Genomic DNA, 20,373 nt, shown 5'->3' with positions numbered 1-20,373 from the left:
CACCGATAAAAGATTTAGACACAATTTAAGAAGAAAGGAGGGAGGTCACAGTCTTCCTGGTCGTCCTTCAGGGGAGTAGGACTTCAAGGGGGCAAAACATTAAGGATATTTTTATTCATTGGTTTTTAACTTTTAGAATATTAGATACATGTTTGTTTTCATTACGAATAGGCTGATTTTGTCATCAGCTGTGGAAAGGAGCTTGTTAAAAGTTTTAATTGGAATGATCAAGCAAAGTCTCTTTGGCCAAAGCTGTGAAGGATAAAGAGATAGCCCTGCAAAGATCTGGGGGCGGTGGGGAACTAAGAGAGCCAAGGGCCCTGCTGAGCAAGATCTTAGTATGCTCAAGACTCTATAAGAAGACCACTGCCATTGGGAGACCTACATGCTATTCCTAATTCTCATAGCTTGACTTTGAGCAAGTCTTTTTACCCAATTGTGATGTCACATTTCACATCTCTTGTGCAGCCCCATTTGTCAGCATATTATAGTGCCTGATATATATTGACTGAATGAGTGGATGAAGAAATTGATCTGAAAGATGAGATCAAGACTGGATAATCTCTAAAGACTTTTATGGGTCTAAAGTTATATGACTCATTTAGTATTTATTGAATGTTTGCAGAATGCATGCCAGGGTGTGAAATGTTTTAAGCTGGAGGAGGATGGCATGAATGAGGCTTGGTTTCTGCTTTTGCCACATTTAAAATCCAGTGAAACAGGCTTCCAGGAAAAAGTGATGCAAAATCTGGCACTAAAACAAATTTAACATAGGAGTCAGATCTCTTCTCCTCTGCTTTTATTAACTGTATTTGCTCTCTTGGTATAAGTTATTTTGGTCCACAATTCTAGATTTAAAGAGGGGTACAGGAAGATTCAAAGCAAAATGTGCTTCTGTCTTGGTGAGGAAATAAAATTCTCTATTTTTTTTTAGCACAGGCAAATTCCAGTAGCAGGCTTAGTGAGTGCAGGAAAGGATGATCTTTGCAGTTGGAGAGTATTTAGTTCTTTTCTCACAGGGTCTGCAAAATGCTAATAATAATAATCAGCTATAGAAGGCTATTGTGTTCCCCGACACTGGGCTTGGCTTATGTCTATTATAATTCCTCAACCATGCTGCAAGACAGATACTCCTTTCCTCCTCCTCTGTTTTATTATTATTTAGAAATTTTCTTTAAAAATTAAAGGCCGTAAGATTCTTGCCCAAGGATCATAGACAGTGAGAAGCAGATCTAGGATTCAAATCCAGATTTTTCCAATGCCGCTACTCAGACCCTTTCCACCACGCAGTGCTTTCTAGGTCATTTCAAATATTGCTTCTGGTTCTGGCCCCTTAACACTCAATGTATCTGTTGTTTTTAGAATAGTGCTTCTGTAGTCGGCCTTCATAAGCAGTTATGAGCCTGTGCTAGGTGCTGGGAAAGTGGGTTGACTCAAAGTGTGATGTAATCTCAGATGAATTGTTTACTCCCATTACAGACAGCACTTCAGTCCTACGAGTACAGAGCACAGAGTTGTATTGCTTAGAGTGAAAGCTAAGCTGTCCTAAGAAAGTGAAGTGAAAGTTGCTCAGTTGTGTCCAACTCTTTGCGACCCCATGGACTAAATAGTCTATGGAATACTCCAGGCCAGAATACTGGAGTGGGCAGCCATTCTCTTCTCCAGGGGATCTTCCGAACCCAGGGATTGAACCCTGGTCTCCTGGATTGCCGGTGGATTCTTTACCAGCTGAGCCACAAGGGAAGCCGGTCTTAAGAAAGAGGCCCTACTAAACAGTGGCTTATGGAACAAGGATTTTTTGATGTGGGTGATTTTTAGTCTTTTTGAATTTGTTACAATATTGTTTCTGTTTTGTGTTTTGGTTTTTTGGCCCCACAGCATGTGGGATCTTAACTCCTCAATCAGAGATCAGATCTACACTTCCTGCTTTGGAGGGCAAAGTCTTAACCACTTAAGGGAAGTCCCAAGATTTTTTTTTTTTTTCCTCATTCACAAACCAGTCCAGGATGGATGAGTGGGTCCATTTGCTTTGTGCTGTCATTCAGGGTTCCTCCTATCTTGTTTCTCCCCACCCCTTAGGGCACTGTTTCATTCTACATAGCTGAATGGAATTTGCAGATAAATCCACGTCCCAGCTCATGAGAAATGGTAAGAAAGTGTAGAGCACATGTAAGGCCTAGCTCTGGAAGTGACACACATCACTTCCAACTTGTATTCTTATGGGGAGACCTCAGTCATGTTACTGTGCTTAGTTGCTCAGGACAGAATTCTGGGGGTGGGGAGCTGGATCTACACTCAGCTAAAACTCTATTACTGGGGAAGAAGAGTGGAATCGATTTTGGTGGGCAGCTATAAATCTTTGCCATGAGTACCCTGTGTAAATCTCTATCATAATATTTGTAGCATAGCTTTATTTATCTTCTTGCACTAGCCTGTGAGCTCCTTAAGAACCAAGGCCTGTGCTTTCACTTCTGAATCCCCAGTATTTAGTTCACTGCCCCTCTTATATGAAGCACTAGTTTATTTCTATTGAAGAATGAATGAGGCATGTGGAGTGTATAGGTTTGGGGGAGCAGAACAAGGGAAAGATGAGCAATACTTTCATTACCTAATTCAGAAAGCAAACCTGGCTTATGTAGGGCACTGCACTCCAAGTTATGAAAAGCTTTGCTTTGAAAAGAATGAACTATTTCAGTCCGAAAATAAGGTGAAATTCAAATGTGATGTTTTACAGCTCAACTCAAAAGAAACAATTGCCTGATTGTGACCAGGTGACCTCACTTCTCTCCTCAGTCATCAGCAAGGGGAGAATATAAAACAGGTGGACCTGTGAGTTTACACAATTTTTAAACAGAGGTAAGGGATGTAAACGCAGTTTTGAAGCACACAGAGGGAGGTTCTTATATAAAACCTGATTTCCCAGTTAGAGTGAGATCAGAGCAGGGACCAGGCACCTCTGTTCTTCTGCAGACCCCGCCCTCCAATCCCTCTAGAAGGACAGTTTCCAGCTGGCCTAAGTCAGCAGAAACAGGCAGGGCTGCCCACACTGGCCTCCTGGAGTCAACAACAGATGGTGGATGGGCAAAGCAAACTAATGGAGCCACCAAATGCTCTCAGATTTGGTTTGCAAACTCACTAGGCTGGTTACCATGACCATTGTTGCTACTGTGCATCATATTTATATGACAGCATTGTCCAGCGCTCACATTTCTCTCTCAGGCTCAGGCTAAAGAACGTGTGCATTGCATTTCAATTAGCACTTTTCAGAATGCAAGGGAGTTCTGAGGCTGAGGACACTAGTATGCAATTCACGCACAAAGGCTATCCACAGAGCCCATTTCAGTGCTCTGATGTAGCTGAAAGGTCAACAGCTTGAGCTCAGCTTTTTGAAATATAGGTTTAGAAAAGTTCCTTGAACATGTTACAACACGCCCTATTGGCATTCTTGTCCATATATTTGGAATAATCAGTCATGACTTTAAGATCTCTTTCCATCCTTCCCATCTCTTTCCATGAGAACCTAGCTTAGTATGGAACAGACTATATGACAGTTTAACAACTCATCCATCTCCCCCATTTGGAATACATATTTTTCCACATGAAAGGCTTTCGGCAGTGAGTTGGCAGCCAACTGTCAACATGGCATCAAATTCTAGAGAGAACCCTAGTCTACTCGGATAAGGGTCAGCAAAACAGGGTCTGGGTTCTGTTCATTCAACATCTGGGTGTATGATGTCACTCCTGCAAGATATTTTTAACATGAAAAGAAATGCCTTCTAGGAAGAATTATGTAGAGGATAATCTGGTCAAAGGCACAGAGGTGAGGAGAATGGTGAAAGCAAGGTATTGGGCCAGGCAACATGGGCTTGTTACTGATCCTTTTGAATCGGGTCTCAACAAAGATTCAGGCCTCCCTGGTGGCTCAGCAGTAAAGAATCCACCTGCAGTGAAGGAGACACAGGAGATGCAGGTTTGATCCCTGGGTCAGGAAGATCCCCTGGAGAAGGAAATGGCAACCCACTCCAGGATTCTTGCCTGGAAAATTCCATGAACGGAGGCGCTGTTACGAGTCAGATGTGACTGAGCATGCGTGCACGCAACAAGGGTTCTCCTGCCTGTTGTTCTTTAAGCCAGTAGAATAAGAGACCGAGTGGTTCAGGAGCAAAGTGAAGCTTTATGCTTTGAGAAATGGAGAGGGGCCAGCTTGGGCTCTAGAGCACCCACCCTCCCGGCCGGGCCATGGGCGGGGCTGCTTTTCAGAGTTTCCGCAGGGCTCTTCAAGGAGGGGGCGGATCTCTCCTGGGGCAGGTGCAGCTGGGCTGCTCAGGCTTCAGATCTCAGTGGCGGGTGCAGCCCCTCTGCATGAGGGGCACTGCCGCCATCGTGAATCTCGTCCTTTTTAAAGTGTTGCTTCTGCACACGGCCCCCAAACTGAGGTGTCAGCGCCGCGGTTCTTCACTTGGAGCTCTGGTCTGAAGGGCCAGGTGTGAGGCCTCTGCCCCAGACGCCCAGTGAGCAAGTGAAATTAGATGAAGCACAAAGGAAAAGAAAAAAGAAAAACAAGGTTAGATTTTAGTTTATTACCCAGATTCTATTTTTATTTCCCAGAAACTGTTAATGGGCTTTGCGGGTGACAGGCATGTTCCAAAGGACTATGAAACTGTCTCAAAGCCATCTTTGGGGGCATTTGGAAACTGACTTTAAGGCAGTGTGATGTGCTGGATGGAGAGTCAGAAAATCCAGTCTTGTCTCCATTCGGAACTCTTGTCATTTCTGTGGAGCGGTTTCCCTTTCGTAAAATCAGGGTGTGAGACTCCCTGGGTGACCCTCAGTAGGCCACATCCACCTGGTGTAGCAGGTCTAAAGTTGAGCAGAGAGAAGGAAAGAGCATGCCCAGTGATTTTGATGCAGGGGGCTGGTGACTACCCTTAGAGAAATAACCAAAAGATGAATAACCGGCAATGGCACCCCACTAGAGTACTCTTGCCTGGAAAATCCATGGACAAAGGAGCCTGGTAGGCTGCAGTCCATGGGGTCGCTAAGAGTCCGGAACGACTGAGCGACTTCACTTTCACTTTCACTTTTCACTTTCATGCACTGGAGAAGGAAATGGCAACCCACTCCAGTGTTCTTGCCTGGAGAACCCCAGGGATGGGGGCGCCTGGTGGGCTGCCTTCTCTGGGGTCGCACAGAGTCGGACACGACTGCAGCGACTTAGCAGCAGCAGCAGTGTAATCCTTGAGTGGTATTTAGGTCTCCCTCACGTGTGAGTGTTTTGTGCACCACCTATTATTGCTCCTGGGAGTGAGCAATGCTGGCTAGATCTGGAGGCAACAGGTGGGCATTTTATTGTATTTATATCTGCTATGAAAGAGAGGTTTTGCCACCAGGATCCTAATACCAAGTCCTTGGATTGGGAGGGTTATGGAGACCTCTTTCTGCATTTCTTCAACAAAGATGCAGCTTAATAACTGTCACACTTTTTGCCTCTGAGGTAGATCAGGAAGTAGGTAGGGGGCTTCTCGGTGTGACTGGAGAGAGCAGAAGCTAGAGAGTAAACAGGGAAAGTGAACGGGAGTCCCGTCCTTCAGAACCTCCATTAGGGAATGGAAAGAGCTGGCAACATTGAGTTATGGGGCCGTAATTCCATCTCAGGATTCTGGCAATGGCGTAAGCCACCTGAGTTCTTTCTTGTTAGCTTATGAACATTTCACTGTACCCTACCGCTTGCCTTGGAAGATTAATAGCTGCGTAAATTACAGTTGTTTTAAAATATATGCATTTTACCTCAACATGAGACTTTTCTATGGGTATGGAAGTGCCCTCAACTTACATCTCCCTGGGTGACATGTCCTGTTCTGTGCACTAATGCAGTTTTATAAAATAAAAAGGGTCTTGCGCTGATGCAAACTTCACAAAAGGCCGTGAGCCTTGAGTCAGAACAATCTAAGCTGGAAAAGACCAAATGAAAAAACATGAAGGAGAGAAAGAGAGGGGTGTGGGGGAAACCCAGGAGAGAAGTGTGGCTAGAGTAGAGAACTTGAGAGGGTGTGTGTGTGAGTGTGTGTGTGTGTGTGTGTGAGAGAGAGATTCTGAATGTACAAGGTACAGACAATGAAGGCAATATACCTTTGAAGGTTCATACCTTTGAAGGTATATTTGAAGAAATGTAATTTAAAAAATTTCTGTGTATAAAATGGATGGAAATAGGATGGAAATGATACTCCAGATGGATTGGTTGCTTAGGATGGCCCCATGGGTGGCAGGCTGATTGGAACAGGTCCATGAGGGGAACAAGGAGCTTTATCTTGAGGCTGCCTTTACATGGTGAACATTGCTTTTGTTTACTTAGATTGTGTGTTTGGGGTGGCTTGCTGAGGAGCGGGTGGACTTGACGGGTATGTGACCTTCTGCTTTTCTGTGCCGAGGGCAGAGAAACCCCCTTTATCTTCCTGCCTCCTGCTTCTCTGTTAAGTTGTGCTTATGTCCAGGTTTCTTGGTTTTCATACAAATATGTTACATCCATATCATATTCCAAGGCTAAGGCCAGAGAAATCCATGTCTCCCAATTTCCTGTTCAGTGTCTGTTAAGCTCTTGATGACATGGTATTACTCTTTGGGGTTAAAGTTATTTAATGATTTATTGAAATTGTATGAATTCCTTAAATCAGAGTTCAGATCCTCTCCCTAGGCAGAGGGTCTGCAGCGATTTTAGCTCTCATGCCTGGGCTGGTAAATAATATTGTGGATGGCTCTGGAATGCAAGGGGAGGGAAGAAGACAAAAGGAAGGAGTAAGAGAAGAAAAGGGGAACAGAACAGAGGGGAGAGAAGCAATGAAAAGCAGCTCAAGGGCAGGATGTTGGTGAAGGGACCAGTTGCTCCCAATACCCTCTCACTGACCTAGAAGGGAAGAGGAAGGCGTCCTGGGAGGTGAGCGCAGCCTCTCACTTTCACCACGAGGGGGCAGACTCGACTTACAGGAAAGAGCAACAAGGTGGGAAGGCCTCGGAGTAAATACGATCCTCTGCTACAGAGGATTCAGTGTTGACCTCATCCTTCACTCCCTGCCGCCCTTCACGTCCCCCAACAACTTAGAGCCCTATCTCTGAACTCAACGCCTGGGTGGATTAAAGCAAAAAAAAAAAAAAAAAAAAAAGAGAGAGCCAACTTTGCTCAAACTCAGATTCTCACATAATGTAGTGTACAGAATTATAATTAAACAGATATCACCTATAACAAAATACTTTGTGACAACATCTCACCTTATTATTTAAAGTGTAGAATCACCCAAGTTTTTATGCAACACTCTCTTTTCTGTTTGTATTTCTTTTTGACTGAAGGAAGGGTTATTGCCTATGCATTATAGGTTCATTATTGTTGCAGGCTTTTCAAAAGGTTGGAAAGGGCTCTTTATTTCTTCCAACTCCTTTGCAGTCTTTGATTCTCTTACATTTTCAGTACAAGGTGATCGAATCCATGGAAATGTGTTTGTAAGTTAAAAAACAAATTCATAAAGTTAGAGGAATGTCTTTATTTGGAGAAGGATTAGAAACAGCCAAATTACTGCAGGTAGTTCCTTAGTGCTTAAAAAGCAATTGTCCAATGCCGCCATTGCTTCTGAACATAATGAGACTGGCGTAGTGATAACAAAAGGAAGGCTGAGCTATTAAAGAGGAACTACTTCCTCTGCTTCCCCAAGTTGCTAAGTATTATTACCCCAAGTAACTGCATTCCAGGGTCCATACTCTTTTCCTTCTGGTAGAATTTGCCCTTTTTTGAGCCATACAGATCAAATTAACTCCAGTGAGAAACTATGTTTTCCAAAATAGACTTTCTAAGTAGCCAATTAAAAACAGAATCTCTTAAAAACAAAAATCTCCTCTTTGAAATGGTGATTGGACCTCTGAGATAAAGAATCGCATTTGCAAGTTAAAGAGGAAAAATAAGAACTTTCCACTATCAACTGGTTGAATAAGAACAGAGGAAAATGCGACTTGTTCTCCTAAAAAAACAAATAAATAATTTAAAAATTAAAAGGATACCAAATTGATTGAATCATTGTGGGAAGTTTGGCTCCATTGGTCTCTCGCTTTTCAATAGGCCCCAGTTAGCAATAAAACTCAATTTTATGTGAGTATGCGAGGCGATAGCTTTATTCAAATTGTCTGTTAAATTTGGTGGCACAAGAAGAAATGAAGCAAAGCTACTGTTGTGTAGTAAGGTCTTGGGTCTTACTATCTACTCATCCCTAAGTATAATGAGAAGAGCATTACCTCCATTTAAGATTTATGTAACTTTTTATGACATGCCATCACGCTAATTTAATTGGCGGGCTCTTTAACATTTATAATCCATTAAAGTGACTGGGAGATGATTACCTCCGGATGTGGTTTCTGTTTTCTCCTTCTGTGTTACCAGCTGCATGCCAATGTTCTGAAACCCTTGCAAGAAAAAAAGAAAGAAATACCTGCTAAAATAAGTTGTTGCTCTTAAAAAACAGGAGAAATAATGATAAAGAAGGATTTGCTATTAGTTTCTGTCTTTGCAGCAGTGGAAAATGGGGAGAGGATCAAACATTGTCTCTCATTTGGCCACCACCTTCTTGGTTGAATATGAGTGTTTTTAAATGACATCTATGACACAGTCATCGTCAGGGCTGTTGATTTGTATCCTGCAGAAATGTGAGTCAAACTTTTCTGGGATACAGACTGGGAAGAAGTTTCAGTAAGACCTGTAATGACATCTGAAATTTCCTCTGAAAGTTGATGTGATCTTTTATCTGAAAATCAAAGGCTTTGCCTCAGACTTTGAGATCCCCTCTCTTAGTTAATTGGTGTTAAGAGAGAAGGTCTGATAGATGCAGAAGGGCTGACAAAACTCAGGTCTGTTTTTTTCAACTAAGTGTGAGCACCAAGGCTTTGGGTTTCTCTTATATTGGCTCCATCCCCTGAGAGCTTTGTTTGTTTTTAGTATCTAATTTTATTGTTTATTCTTAACCAACCATCAAGTCTTTTAGAAAAAGTAAACCAAAAGTAATTATTTGGAGAACACAAAGGCCATATCTATATATGAGATCAAACATTTCCACCTTTTCCTTGCTATTTACAGCTGAACAGCTCCTCTTTTTCTCTAGCACATTCTACTTGTTCTCTTGGCAAACAAACAGCAGGGGATGTCTTTAGGCTAATTATACAGGGACCATTATGGGATCCTGCAGGGACCAGGATGAAGCAAAGCTCCATCTCTGCTTTAGTTTTAGGGGGAAACTAAACTTGAGTGGAGGTCAGGCCTATGCTGGCTTCTCATAATTCTGGTCTACGTGTCCTTCCCGCCCACTAAACAGGAGGACCCTAGGTATCCAGAAGATGGCTTCTAGTATCTCATAGATAGGTGGTTTCATGTGGTCTAGTGTTATTTCACCATCAACCCCTCCCTTCACCTCTGCCAGAAGGTTGAGTATGGGTGTGAGAAGATAAGCAACAAAAAGAGACAGAAAAATAAAAAAATAGTAATCACCGAAAATACAGACTTCTCTTTTCATTTGAAAAAAAATCTCAGCATAAAATCTGAGAGTCACATAAAGAAGTATGAGAAGTTCTCTGAAGACCAGGTGTTCTGCCCAGACTGCAAGCCCAGCCCCAAGATTCTGCCAAGTCCTCCTTGCTCTCAACATTAATGCGTGTCAGCAGGTGATAGACACCCGATGCAGACTTCTCTTGAAAGGAACCCCAAGGATACCTCTTGCTTTAGGGATCGTGATGTTACAGACTTTCTCTGCATCTCTCATTTGTATTTGTTCATTCTTCAGTCAGATAGGCAATGTGGCTGCCAGATGCTTGAGACGTCTCATCGACCACGTTAGGGACCTCAGCAGACTGGGGAGGGGATGTAAAGTCAGGTCAGGGTCACGTGCCCACCCTGGAGCCAGGGGTGCATGAGGTTAGTGCCACCCAAACTGCAAGGAATGGGCTTTCTGCAGGAAAGATAGTGTCCACTAATTAAAAAAAAACATATAGGGATGTGATTCTAGGCACCCAACACTAGAAAATGTCCATTACATGTCTGTATTTATACATATCAAGAATGCCACTGCTTCAGGGAGCAATACTATCTTGCCATTGCTAATCTGGGTTTCCAGGAAACTGTAAAGCTGCTTTCTCTTCTTTGTTCCCTTGGGTCTAGTCTGAACCTGTACATTTGGCCTCTGCCCCTGCCCTCACATGGAGCTTCCATCACAGGACACGATGCTCCTCTCTCTCTTTTTTTTAAACTTTTAATTTGAATTGGGGTATAGCCGATGAATGATGTTATGATAGTTTTAGATCAACAACGGAGGGACTTAGCCATACATATAGATGTATCCATTCTTCCCCAAACTCTCCTCCCATCCAGGCTACCACATAACACATAAGGCTCCTCTTAACCTCTTAACACTTGTGGATTCCTTAAATGGTGGCCCAGTACCTGCTTTGGCTTCATCATGGGCACCCCCAGAATCCAGCAACTGTCTTCTAGAGTGGACGTGGTTCTCTGTCCTTGCTCTGGTGATGACCCCTTGCATGTCTGAAGCTCTGTTCCTCATGTTGGTCTGATTGGTGCAGTCCCTCTTGGCCCCACCTGGCCTGCTCTGTCTCAGGTACTGACCAGGTACTGATGGGGAGATGGCTCATTACACTGCAAAGAATCTGCTGGCTTTGCAGCTCTGCAAAGAACCTGTGCACAGACTGCTGCTTGGCCAACATACTTATTTACTAGCCTTCAAACAAGGGCCTGGAGGATGGAGAGGGCATGAACTTCTAGATGACAACATCGAACATGAGCTAAAGGTGCGCTCTTCCCTTTCGTGTGTGTAGAAAGTATTAGGACGGAAATATTCCTCTCAGGACATATTTTATATCAGCAATCATGGTTTCCTGGAAATTGATTTAACTTTTAACACCTCAGAAAGGATCTGATGTAAAACACTTAATAGCCAGGGGGAAGGACTGTATTTCCTGTCTTTCAACACCACGATAGCTGTAAAATGCCTTTCCCCACTGACTGGGGTATATGTGTTTTTCCATACACTGTGATCTTGCCACACTTCGTTCATTCACACCCTCCTTCATTCATTCACAAACATTCGGGTGTCAGGCCTTGGAAAGCCACTCGGGGTGCAAAATTAAATAAGACCCCATCCTTGCCCCCAAGGGGCTCTCAGCCTAGTCAAAGTCTTGATGAATAAACACAGAATTTGAACAGGATGGAATAGATGTTCTTAGGTACCTCTAGGGCATCAAACAGGGGCTCAAAGGAGATGATATTTTTGGGTGGACTGGGGGGCAGGCAAGGCTTCAGAGAGGAAACAGCCCTTAGGTTGAATCTCGTAGAATAAGCAGGAAACATGGAGGGAGTGTGATTCAGGAAGGATTATGTTGGATGACATAGGGCTTCAACTAGCATGACAAGTTTGAGAAAGAGATATAGTAGGCTTCCCAGGTGGCTCAGTGGTAAAGAATCCGCCTGCCAAGCCGGAGATGCAGGTTTGATCCCTGGGTTGGGAAGATCCCCTGGAGAAGGATATGGCAACCCATTCCAAAACTCTTGCCTGGAGAATCCCCATGGACAGAGGAGCCTGGCAGGCTACAGTCCACAGAGTCAGGAAAGAGTTGGATACAACTTAGTGACAAACTTTCACTTTTTCAAGAGATACAACAGACTCTAGTGTATAGGGCAGGGAAAAGAGGAAAGAAACAAGACATAGGGGTGGCAGGCAGAGGCCAAATCATGGAAGGGTTTTCAGTTATAGCAAGGGGTTTATATTTTATCCAGTGGAAGGGGGAAACATTAAAAGGTGTTTAGAAGAAATAGATCGCGATTAGGTTGGCATTTTAGGAAGATCACTCTGGCGCTAGTGGTAGTATGAGACAGAGGACAATGAGGCGGCAAGACCAGCTAAGAGGCTATGGCAGTAGTTTGGGTCTGGGATGGTGAGGGCTTGAACAAGGGAAGTAAAGATGGGCTTGGAGGGAAGGAAACGATTTAAAACACAATACATTAAAAGATATCAGGAAGTGGCAGAGACATGGCAGGATAAATGCCTGGTTTTAATATTGGGTGATGGAGTATATGGTAAAGCCATTGAACAGTCTGGGGAATATAGCTTTATTAATAGGTTTGGGATTAAGGTATCAACTCAGTTTTCCATCCATCCAGTTGGTATTGAAAGAGGGACATCCAGGTGCAGATGTCTAGGAAGGTGGCTGATATATGGACTTTGAGCTCAAGGGAGAAGTCTGAGCTAAAGATGCACATTTGAGAGTTGTTTGTCATAGAAAGAGTGACTAAACTGTGTGTATGTGTGTGTGTGTGAAGTTGCTTAGGGCAGACATGCAGAGTGGCCAGAGAAGAGGGCTAAGGACTAAGCCCTGGAGAACTCCAGCTCTTAATGAGAATTGGCAGGGACTGTCAGAAGACACAGAGGGCAGGGGCAAACCAGGAGCACGTGTGGCCACAGAAACACAGGTAGCGTGCATTTTAAACGGAAAGGAATGGTGAACTGTGCCGTGGAGAAGGAAGGTGAGATGAAGACCAGCAGATGGTCACTGGATTTGTCCATGAAAATTTCTCCACTGATGTTGCCTGAATAATATCAGAAGGACTGAGGACTGAAAAGTGAATGGAGGGTGGGAAAGTAGGGATATTGAAGTCAGATTATTTATGTTGCTTATTTAAATCTGAGTTCTTGCTCCCAGATTGTAAGCTCCAGGGGTGCAGGGACATCAGTGATCTTGGTCAACATTATAACCGTAGTACTGAGCGCAGTACTTAATAGCAGCCACTTAATAAATATTTGGTGAATGAGAAAAAACAGCACAGTGGTAGATAAGGGGCATAAAGAACGATGGAAGCTTTTTACTTTCTTTACTAAATTTGAGGAAAAATAGACAAGAGCTTGAAAAATACACATGAAGCAAGGTTTCAGAGAAAGTGTGAAGAGACATACTTCTGCCATGAATATTATAATATAAATTGGGCATTTCCTCTAGCTCTTTCTAGAAATCATCCCCCACCAAAATGAACACAAGAAAAAAAAAACCTCCCACAAACGCCCAAGCAACAGTTTTGATGAAACTAAGGTACCAATTCAGGAGAAGCAGGAGATGCGGGTTTGATCCTCGGGTCGGGAAGATCTCCTGGAGAAGGGAAATGGCAACCCACTCCAGTATTCTTGCCTGGGAAATTCCATGGACAGAGGAGCCTGGTGGGCTATAGTCCATGGGGTCACAAAAGAGTCGGACATGACTAAGCAACTAACACTTTCATTTTCAAGGTACTATAAATTCCCTGGGCAATGGTAACAGAAAGGAGGAGAATTTATGAAAATGTAGAGACTGTAAGTCTCAAAAGAGCCAGCAAAGGTAAAGTGGGCATTCCTTGACGTGCAAACCCTCAAACCCTCATTGCAGCAGGATGCATATCTAGGAGGCAGAGGTATTCCTGGACTTTGCTTTTAAGAATCAGAGGAAGCAGGACCGAATAAGAAGTCACACAGAAAGGTTGTTTATCGAGGAAAGAGAATTTAAAGTGTCAGCGACTTTTCTTGTATCACAGACTTCTATAACAGTCACCACAATTCATTTTAAAACTTCATTTTCACTCCAAGAAACATGTGCCTTTAGCAGTCACTTCTATTTTTTCCTCAGTCACCTTCTCCTCCAGCCCTAGGCAACCACTAATCTACTTTCTCTGTAGATTAGCTTATCCCTGGACATTTTATATAAAAATGAAGTCATACAATATGTGGTCTTTTGTAACTGGCTTTTTTCATTTAATGTTTCCAAGATTCATCCACGTTGTAGCACTTGTCAGTATTCATTCCTTTTTTTACAATTTTCCGTCGTATGACCATATATTTCCATTCATCACTTGATGGATATTTGAGTTGCTTATGCTTTTTGGGTATTATGAGTAATGCTGCTATGAACAGTGTGCGAATTTTTATGTGGAGTTATGTTTTCATCTCTCTTGGTGTATGTGTAGGAGTGGAATTGCTGGATCATATGGTAATTCTGTGTTTAGTCTTTTAAGGAACTGCCAGACTATTTTCCTACTAGCTGCACCATTTTACATTCTAACTACCAATAAGTGAAGGTTCTAATTTCTATATATCCTTGGCAAAATATTATTTTCCACGTGTTTGATTATAGTCACCCTGCTGCTACTGCTACTGCTAAGTCGCTTCAGTCGTGTCCGACTGTGCGACCCCATAGACGGCAGCCCACCAGGTCCTCCGTCCCTGGGATTCTCCAGGCAAGAACACTGGAGTGGGTTGCTATTTCCTTCTCCAGTGCATGAAAGGGAAAAGTTAAAGTGAAATCGCTCAGTCGTGTCCGACTCTTAGTGACCCCATGGACTGCAGCCTACCAGGGTCCTCCATCCATGGGATTTTCCAGGCAAGAGTACTGGAGTGGGGTGCCATTGCCTTCTCTATAGTCACCCTAGTGGGTGTGAAATTATATCTCACTGTGACTTTAATTTGTATTTCGCTGATGACCAATAGTATTGAGCATTTTTCGTGTGTTTACTGGCCATTTGTGTATCTTTGGAGAAATGTCTAGTCAGATCCTTTGCTTGTTTAAAAACTGGGTTATTTGTCTTTTTATTGTTTAGTTGTAGGTGTTCTGTATACAACCTATTAAGAGGTAGAAGTTTGTTATCAGATGTATAATTTATAACTATTTTCTCCCTCTGGGTTTATTTCGAGCTTCCCTCATGGCTAAGATGGTAAAAGCATCTGCTTGCAATGCAGGAGACCTGGGTTTGATCCCTCTGTGGGGAAGATCTTCTGGAGAAGGAAATGGCAACCCACTCCAGTACTCTTGCCTGGAAAATTCCATGGATGGAGGAGCCTGGTGGGGGTTTATTTTTAGTAAACAGTTTTAGCCACTGCAGAAAGCCTTTTGAAAAGAATTGCTGGGATATATCTATGATCACTATGCAATTCTTATATGTGGCTTTAGGTTTAGGAAGAATGTAAAATGTACTTGCTGCATAGGAAGTCAGTCATGAATTTCCTTCTGTTTCCCATTTGGTGGTAATACAAGAAGGGGATGAAATTTGTTTGCACCATGTATTACTCTTAATAGTCTACATTAGTCTTAGTATATTTCCCTAAGTTTTGGAGCTGATCTAGGGCCACTCTGATGGAACAGCTAGTCGTGCTTTAGATTCGAGAGGCATTTGAAAGACTTCTAGTACTGAATGTAAGCCTTTTCCAAAGTTTACCCTTAACTTACTTCCCTTTAAAGGAATTAAAAGTCTTGTTTACTCTGTTGCTTCAATTTATTCTTTTAGAGAAAATATATTTATTTCCAGTTATTTAAAATCAAGGTCCCCCAAACAAGCTTTATATATAGCTCTTTTTTGACAGCATCATATGTTTTAGCAGTGCCAGCTGAAATGACTCTTCATGATTCACTTCTCATTACATGGGCCAAAGCAATTTGAGTTCCTTATGGAGATTTACATACTAAAAATGTTGCCTGATATATGTAGGTATTCAGCTGCTTTTTAGTCTAACTCCGCGAGTACCAGGAACGAAGGAATACGGGGATTCAAGCTTAAGGATGGTTTCCTGCAGTTCCTCTTATGAATTATTAAAACACACGGGTAAGTGCATGTTAATATATGTAATCTTTTTATGCTTTTTTGTATTTTCCAAATGTTCTAGAATTAACATGTATTATTTTATAATTCAATAAGTAATTATTAAAAAATTTTGCCCTTTATTATACCATTAGCATTTCTTATTATAGAAAACATACAAACTACATATAAGCAAAAAAGAGCAAAATAAATGTCACTCATCATTCTACCATACAGGGATGATCATTATTAGCACTTTAGTATTATTAAACTTTGTGTGGTCTCTTCCAGAAAAATTAAGAAAAATTACTACTGGTTTGTAACCTTTTCTGCTAACAGTACATTTTGACTCTTTTTCTGTACAGTCAACACATTACAAATATGGAGAAAACCTTCTAATCCATGTCCATATTTAACAAATTAACTTTATTAAATAGGGTAAGTTATTTACTCTATTTTGTGCATGAAGAGATGGAGAGAATTTAATTAACCTCCTTAACTGCTCAAACTAAAAAGTAACAAATGGAACTAATATTTGCATTTTGACTTGAAATCTAGTGTTCTTTTCACTCCTGCGCTGATTTAGGCTGGTGACACTCTAGATACTGAATCATCAAGGCAGGAAATGATAACAAATCTTAATTAAGGACATTCCTGAGTCTGAGTAAACAAAGAAATGTTGAATTATGTAGCCATGAAATTTTGTTGCTGGTGAAAGAAATTCTGTGGGTTTTTTGGTGCCTCATTAGTTGCTAATTAATTGCTACCATGTGAATACCTTAATTCTGTAAATATTTTATGAATAAAGAAGAAAATGATGTATAAACAAAGGAAAGGATGAATGTGACTCTGAACATTAGATAATAAAATGATTATCTAAAAAGTACACAGCAGGTTAGAGAGGTGAACTGAAGCTCTCAAGATGGTATGTACAACAGATGAAGGCAAAGTTCACCACTTGGGATCTCCCAATCTCCAGTGTCTGTGGAACACTTGCACCATGAGGAACATCAACTTGTCTCCATGCTAAGCTCAGTCATGGCAATGCCTTGATGGCTTTGTGGTAGCTGGTAGCTTCTGTATCTGTGCAGGCACTGACAATAAGGATCCATTCTGCAGTGTTTCAGCATGTTTCATGATGCTGCGTGTACCAAGAGTGAGGTTGGCTACATTCTGCTCTTATGTATTTATCCTTCTTTGCACCCAGAAAGGCACTTACATTCATGTCATATTGTTTAAGACATAGCTCAATGGCAAGTATGACTAAAGACGCACTAGTATGGTGAAGCCATTGGAAAACGCCAATGGGAGTCTTTAGCAGGAGAATATTATCTGCAACAGGGGTTGGCAAATTGTGACCTACTGGTCAAACATTGCCTGCCCCCCGTTTTTTTGTAAGAGAACTCTTTTGCTGGCACATAGCTGTGCACATTCTTTGATATACTGTCTATAGCTGCATTTGTGCTCTGGTACTGAAGTTGAGTGACTGCACAGAGACTGTAGGGTTAGTAAAGCTGAAGATGCCTACTATTTGACCCTTCATGGAAAATCTTTGCCCATTCATGATTGAGAACAAGGGTATGGAAAAGGGAGAAGAATCCAACTCCCATTTCAAGTCCAGGCACTGCAATTTTTAAAGAGGTAAAGTCAGTGGAAGCATGCGTGGAGAAAATTCACCATCATGGGCTGGGAACTCAACGTTAAGTCTCATTTGATATGATAGATTGAGACTTTTTTAAAAATGTTTATTTCTTTGGCTGCATCAGGTGTGTAGTTGTGGTGCATGGGACCTTTCATGTGTCATGGGGTACCTTTTGTTGCTGTGAGGGGTTTAGTTGCTAGGAAGCATGTGGAATACTGGTTCCAAGACCAGGGAAGGAACCTGCATCCCCTGCATTGCAAGGCGGATTCTTAGCCACTGGACCACCAGGGAAGTCCCAGATTGAGACATTTCAAGTTGGAAAAGAGAAGCATTAAAGATGGGGAAGGGAGCTGAAGGAGAGTGGAAGAGTCTTAGCTGAATTGAAGTGCTGAAAGAATGCTGAATGGAAGGATGTTGTGCCCTGAGTAGAACCATAGTGACTTCCAAGCAGACTATTTAGTGGACTTTCTAATGATGAAGAATCTTAAAAATGTAACACACCAGCCTGAGAGGTGAGGCTTCCTTGTCAGAATTTAAAGCGCTCGTGGCTGGCCTGGATGATGGCACACTGGGGACATCCACGAGGAGATTCGGGGATAAGCGTAGTCACTGTTCCGGGCATGTTTTACTGCCTGTCATTATTTCTTTATATACATCACCTCTAATCCTCATAAATAACCTCGTATTATTATGAGCCTCACTTGGTGGATGAGGAAACAATTTAGAGAGTAAAACATTTGCTCAAACTCAAAATGCTGGTAAATGTCAGATCCATAGTCAGATAGGTTGGTCAATGTATTCCTTAAATACAATACATTTTTTGTAGATATTTTTGGAGATATCTTCCAAAACAGAAAAGGAAAAAGAAAAATCTAACAGATATTTCTGCCAGCTAGAACTTACAATTATTAACAGCTGTCAGTTCCGAGTTGTGAAAACATCTGTGATAATTAAACTAGTTATATTAATTATACAATTATAGCTTTATCATTTTAAATACCTTTTAAAATGATATAATTAATATATATCATGAAATTTTATAATTTTAATAATATTTGAGGACATAATCTTTCCAACTACTAGGATCTCTATTTTCCTTCTACCTATTGTAGCTAATATTCTTAGGTTCTCCATGAGGCTCTCTGGTCACAAACTGATTTGGAGGGTCTAAAATATGTACATATTGTTTATTTTCAGTGACAAGTTAATCATCCAACCCATTGCTTTCCTTTGCTTGTTCCTGGTACTCTTTGCATAGCCCTGTTCTAATGGATTCAGTAAAAAGAACAAGATCTTACATTATTAAACAAGGTCTTCTTTTGTAGTTATACATTTTATTTAAGGTGCCTAGAAAATTGGAAATGACCACTTCAACAGTTTTTTTTTTTTTTTTTTTCTTTTTTGGATTATGTCATGTAGCATATGGGATCTTAGTTCCCTGACCAGGGATTAAACCCAGGCCCCCTGCAGTGGAAGCAGAGAGTCTTAACCACTGGACCACCAGAGAAGTCCAACATTTTTGCATCATAATTTTGTTTTATGTTTTTCTCTCTTCCTTTCCTCATTTTACTTTCCATTTTTCATCTTGAAATGGTTGTATAAGCCATACTTGACTGGTGGTCAACATACCTGACTGAAGTTGTTAATGTTTTCTCAACCCATTTCCTTCCATCCTCCTCTCTGCAATCTTGCCAAATTAAGTCCTTCAGACACACAATGATTCTGGTTAATGTCTCTACCTTAATGATATGGGAAATGAGAGTTTGCTGCTTTTCCCATGATGAACAGAGCAATCCCCAAAGAGAACTCCAAGTTATGGGTCATTTTCTTAACTAAAATGCTGATCAGATTAAACTGGTTGTTTCAGTGACTTTTGCTCTTCTTGTAGATGGGAAATTGTGCCTCCTGCTGGGTAATGACACCCACCGCCCCCACAATGTGTTCATGGGGGTCTCATGGGAGAGGGTTTCACACATGCCTTCCCAGACAAATGGCAGCCTCAGTTTTTCTTTCCTTCTACTGCCGCCCTTATTCTGGGATTCTGCTGGGTCCCTCAAACATCCCACGGTACCAGCCAGTTCTGCTGGCTTCTTTGTTTGCGACCCTGAGTGCCACTGTTGATGAAAGGAAGTCTGTGAGATGCCAGGCTCAGGGGCACAGTGGGGTGACACTGACCCCTCTCGGTGCCCCCTCTATTGAGGTGGCGCCACAGCTGCTTGTGCCCAATACCCCTCAGAGGTTTTGGCGAAGCCCTTTGTATTAGTTTGCTAGGGCTGATGTAACAAATCCCACAACCTGGGCGGCTTTAACAACAGAAACTCCCTGTCTCACTGCTCTGAAATCAAGGTGTTGACAGGATTGTTTGTGCTGAGGACTGTGAGGGAGAATCAGTTCTGTGCCTTGCTCCTAGCTTCCGGTAGTTTGCTGGCACTTTGGGGTGCTCCTTGGCTTATGAAGGCTCACCCTCATTCCTGTCTTCGTGTTCACATGGTGTTCTCTGTGTGTGTGTCTCTGTGTTTGTATACCCCCTTTCCATAAGGACACTGTTCATATTAGATTAGAGCCCACCCTACTCCAGCACGACTGCATCTTAAGTCCATTTTGTTCAGTTGCTAAGACTCTGTGACTCCATGGACTCCAGCACACCAGGCTCCCCTGTCCTTCACTCTCTCCCAGAGCTTGCTCAAACTCATGTCCTCTGAGTTGGTGATGCCATCCAGCCATCTCATCCTCTGTTGTCCCCCTTCTTCTCCTGCCTTCAATCTTTCCCAGCATCAGGGTCTTTTCCAGTGAGTCAGCTCTTTGCATCAGGCAGTCAAAGTATTGGAGCTTCAGCTTCAGCATCAGTCCTTCAGTGAATATTCAGGGTTGGTTTCCTTTATGAATTACATTTACAAGACCTGGTTTCTAAATTCCGAGACACTGAACGTTAAGACTTGACCATGAAAGATACAGTTCAGCCCATAACACGATCCTACAAGGTTTTCTGAGTTTTTTCTTCATAAGAATCGAAAGAGACCCTTTGGTCATAGGATTATGACCAAAGTCAGGTAAATACTATACCACAGATGAATCACTTTGTGAATGGAAAAGTGCTCTCCAG

The 20,373-nt window shown here is 42.1% G+C and overlaps 2 long non-coding RNA genes across 2 annotated transcripts in view; one reads left to right on the top strand and one right to left on the bottom strand.

Moving 5' to 3' along the window:
• Positions 1 to 3,337: 3,337 nt before the first annotated feature.
• Positions 3,338 to 5,141, bottom strand: LOC129659337 (uncharacterized). Its single transcript, XR_008717999.1, has 2 exons — positions 4,700 to 5,141; positions 3,338 to 4,495 (listed from the first exon to the last, which is right to left on the bottom strand). It is a non-coding gene; the product is annotated as an uncharacterized LOC129659337 (long non-coding RNA).
• Positions 4,405 to 20,373, top strand: part of LOC129659338 (uncharacterized) — a 42,791-nt gene continuing 26,822 nt past the window's right edge. The window contains exons 1-2 of the long non-coding RNA XR_008718000.1: positions 4,405 to 4,564; positions 15,539 to 15,652. This is a non-coding gene — a long non-coding RNA (uncharacterized LOC129659338). The remainder of the gene's footprint in view (positions 4,565 to 15,538; positions 15,653 to 20,373) is intronic.

The sequence above is a fragment of the Bubalus kerabau genome, chromosome 8 (genome assembly GCF_029407905.1).
Source record: "Bubalus kerabau isolate K-KA32 ecotype Philippines breed swamp buffalo chromosome 8, PCC_UOA_SB_1v2, whole genome shotgun sequence".
Lineage (NCBI taxonomy): Eukaryota > Metazoa > Chordata > Mammalia > Artiodactyla > Bovidae > Bubalus > Bubalus kerabau.
Note: the sequence above shows the minus strand (reverse complement) of the source record. Positions and strands in the feature narration are given on the sequence as shown.